The 4374-nt window shown below is 39.2% G+C and overlaps 1 protein-coding gene across 2 annotated transcripts in view; it reads left to right on the top strand.

Annotated features, from left to right (window-relative positions):
- The window catches only part of LOC137619184 (uncharacterized), an 814382-nt gene that overhangs the window by 625727 nt on the left and 184281 nt on the right, over window positions 1–4374 (top strand). The gene's annotated exons all lie outside the window — the stretch shown is intronic.

Raw genomic sequence — 4374 nt, 5'->3', positions numbered from 1 at the left:
TTCGGCTAGACTAGAAAAGTTTCTCTCCCCCATTACTTCAGATATTGGTATAGGATTGATCATGCAGTTTGTTTTCTTTGCTCTCTTGATTATCCTAGTGATGTTTTCTTATGTTATGTTGTTAAATCTCATTATTTTTTTTCTGTGTATCTGGTGTATTATTAATGTGATGTTGAATATTTACAAAAGACCTAGTTGAATTTTAAATTTTGTTTTTAAAGAATACTAGAAAATTATTTGCTATTTCCTGGTCACTGTATCCATCAGGTAGCTTCTTTTCGGTTACATTTCCCATTATACTAATTAGCAGACAATATAATTTTTCATGTCTGTTGCTGCTTCACGGATTTTTCTTTTGTAGTATTCAGTTTTTTTTCTTCTTTGTAGGTAGTTGTATTGACGACATATAGCAATTTTATATTCTACCCATGTACTTTCAATTTTTAACCGATTCCACTTTCTTTCTTTGAGTCTCTATGACAGTTATCGTCTTTTCCATCCGTGAGCTCATGGTATCATTTACTTTTACTCACACTACTATAAGTGGCCGTAAGACGGCTCACACACATAGCTCCCAACAAATATTGGTTGTAATGATCACAGGGAATGCTGATAGTATCTTTTATTTTATTTTTAACTTTTTCAATAAATAGGGTAGGAGAAAAAATTGATTTAGGTCAAAAGTTTATTTTCTTTACTACTGCATGTTCTTGTAGAGGTAGACAAAACGTTATAAGTTTGTGCACTGGGGAGATAATACATTTTTCTTCAACATTTATATCAGATACAATGTTATTCATTCCATCATTTAAAACTAGATTCAACATATGCCCAGTTAAAGTAGTTGTACAGTCGACATTATTCACTAGTTGATATGATTCTAATATCTCACTAAATGCAAAGCGTCAAAATTTGATGCGTCATTCATCCAAAAATTGAAGTCTCCACAAATAACTAATTCAATTTTCTCCATGATAATCATCTCAATGAATGCACTGAATTCTTCAAAGATACTAGTATTTGTTCTGGGAGGTTTGTAGAGTTACATAGGATATTTTTCTGTTTTTATGCGTAACGTTTATTTCTCTATATTCAAAGCTTGTTACACCAGTTCTTTCTAACATTTTGAGATTTAAGCAACAATAGATTTGCATCAATAACTGTCATATGCAACTCAAGTAGGCTCATGACTGAAGTAAATTTTTCAGACCAATAGACCTAGTATTAACATTTAATTCTTAACAAAGTCTTAAAAATTGAAACTATACATAATTAATATAGCATTTTTATAAATGTAGTTTTCCCTTTTAACTTTTTTTTTCCAGTAAAAACATATCAGATTCTGAAATTACAGGTATGCCACTACAATAATTTGAAAGATAACTTCACGGGAATTAAGCTGCCCATGTTGCTGCAGTTGCGAGATGTTGCTTACTAGTTTGATAATTTGTCCGAAAATAAAACTTATGAACGTGACTGTACAATATAATTCTAATCCGCAAGCTCAATGTCAGTTTATGAAAAAAATATAAAAAAAAAAAAAAAATCTTGTATGGAACTGTGCACTTCACAATTCCAGCACCGTGATGTTTGGCTATTGTGCACATGCACAAATAGTAAGCTGCATGCGAGGATGCAAGGAAGCGAGAGTGCTGTCATTCCTGCAGTGTCGACCTAAGAGTGCCTTTTTTGCTTTCTTTTACATAATATTTAAAAAAGAATTAATTTTCTGAAACAGCACCCTAGTTCATTTTAGTTACAAACTGTCACTGCAAACCCCTAACATTGTAGCCACTCACCCTTTGGGAACTTCCTAAGTCCCTGCAGCCAGGAACCACATGAGTACTTCTTGATCTGGTATCCACCTAGCGCAAAATACCTGACATGATTTTCGCTACATGTCAGGTTCTCACAAAATTATGTCAGGGGTATTCCTAGAAATTCTGCAGTACTGACACAGCACTCACCTCATGACAATGGGATGTACTCAGAAAAAAATTCCTTTCTCATCAACTTTTGGATTGCCATTCATGCAAGAATATGGGGCACAGCTTGGTTAAAATTGTATGGTGGCTATTAGGTTATAACAGAGACGTGAGAGCGATGCAGCAAGTTTTATTTCAACAAGTACCGATTTCATATACAAGAGGTTCTGAGCAAGAATGTCACAAAAATTTAAAAAGACCTATGCATGTAAAGAAAGCTTATTCAGGTTCGGTTATCAGTAATTGGAAGAGTGAAATATACAAAGAGAAAATACCAGTACATTGTACGAGTGTGTGAAACACGTGCAGTACATGGCCACCTCCCCCTAAAAAAGACATACATGTGAAATAGGGTGCACTGTAAGTGGGTCATCTTGCAGGATATATTCAGGTTTTTAGCAATCAATGGAGACCCAGTCTTCGTTGACACGAATGTTATCTAAGAAACCCTTCAGATTGTGATGTATCACTGGAAAAGGGCGCGTGTAAGGAGGCCTTAGCGGTGACTTGCTAGTGTTGATGTGTAGGAAAAACTGCATTCCAGAGTGCAAATCTGTCGGTATGTGTTGCCTAGCCAGGAGCTTGTAAGTCCGGCACCATGGAGTAAATTTTCCAACAACATAATGTAGACACTGGAGATTGTCGGAGGAGGTTTCAGACGGAGAAAATTCGGCAGGGACAACCAACAGGTCTCCATACACCATTTCAGCTGTCAAGACATCCAGGGTGTCTTTAGGAGTAGTCCTTAGTCCCAGGAGGACCCATATAAGCTGAGTAAACCAGCTGGAGTCATTGCTGTTGGACGTCAAAGCTGCTTCGAGGGTACGATGAAAACGTTGGCCATAGGGTTGTAGGCAGTTGTCCGATGTAGGATGATACCCAGGAGATTTACTTATGATGTCCACAATAGATATGTGAAAGTGGAACCCCTGGCAGAAGTAATATTCCCATGGATACCAAACCTCACTATCCACCCTAAGAGTAAGGCAGCTGTACATGAGGCAAACGCTGCAGTTTGCATGGGAATGGCTTGAGGCCAACAAGCGAAGCGGTCAATGACAGTAAAAATTAACAATTTCCTTGTAATGGGGGTAGGGGACCTACTCTGTCAACGTGAATATAGGAAAAATGACACTGAGGTTGAGGAAACACGCCCTCTCCTGAATATGAATGTCGATGTACTTTTGAAGTTTGGTATAAAATACAGGTGTGGACCCAATCCTTAGCATCCTCAGTAATGTCATGCTAAATGAACTTCATCTTCAGTATCAGCTCACAGTAAATATGCACGAGGCATGTGAATGGTCATGAATGAAATTAAGCACCTGTCAGCACATGGTAGCAGGTATCCATGGTCTTGGTCTAGCAATAATTACATCATAGAGGAGGGTGGCATTGGAGTCATTGAGATCGACATCTTCCCAACATACGGATGTGCAGGATCTCCTGCGTGCTTTGTACTCTGGATCTTTTAATTGGGCTTCTGCCAAGGCGATGAAAATCCAATCCCCAGTGAATGACAGCCAATGTATTTTGTGACAGGGCATTGGTAACGGGATTCATCTTAACCGGTGATGTGTTGAAGTGTGCAATTGTATTCAGCCATGCTGAAGAGTTGTCGGTGTTGAAGGGCAGACCAGGTGTCAAAATGTCAAGCAAAGACCTGCACAAGAAGCATGTGGGCCATGCGAATGACAAAGGGCGTATCTTCCAAGAAGTGGCAACAGTGATGTACAGCCAAATGCACTTCCAGCGATTCATGGCTGAAGGTAGAGTAGCCAGATACCACCTTGGACAGTTTTCTACTAAAAATGGTCAATGGGCAGGGTGAGACATTGACCACCTGCTCGGGTACTGTACCAGTAGAAACGTCACTGGCATCACGGACAGAAGGAAAGGGACTGGTGGCATGGGAAAAGAGGGAGCTTCAGCAGTTGATAGGGCCTTCTTTGTGTTGCAGAATCCTACTTCTTGAAGGGGATCCCATTTCTGGTATTTTGGTGGACTTTTTCAGGAGTGATACGGTGCCCTAAGAATGATACTTCGTTGGCACCAAAGGTACACTTGTCGTACTGGACTACAAGGGCGTTCTGTTGTAAGTGGTAGAGCATAATGCATAGGTGACGGAGGTGTTCCTCTTTGGAAGAGGAGAACACAAGTATATTGTACACGTAACATGCACAGAAGGAGAGGTCCCTTAAGATGGCATCCATGAGGCATTGAAAAGTAGCCCCATTATTGCAAAGGGCCAAACAGGATTAATTGAAGGTGTATGTACCGAAAAGGGTAGTAATGTTGGTCTTGGTGATGTCTTGTGGGTTCATGGGTAGCTAATAATACTCTTTCAGGAGGTCAAGCATGAAGAAAACCTTCTTATTTACAAGTAGGT

This window comes from Palaemon carinicauda, chromosome 2 (genome assembly GCF_036898095.1).
Source record: "Palaemon carinicauda isolate YSFRI2023 chromosome 2, ASM3689809v2, whole genome shotgun sequence".
NCBI classification, from domain to species: domain Eukaryota; kingdom Metazoa; phylum Arthropoda; class Malacostraca; order Decapoda; family Palaemonidae; genus Palaemon; species Palaemon carinicauda.
This window is presented reverse-complemented; position numbering and strand designations above follow the sequence as displayed.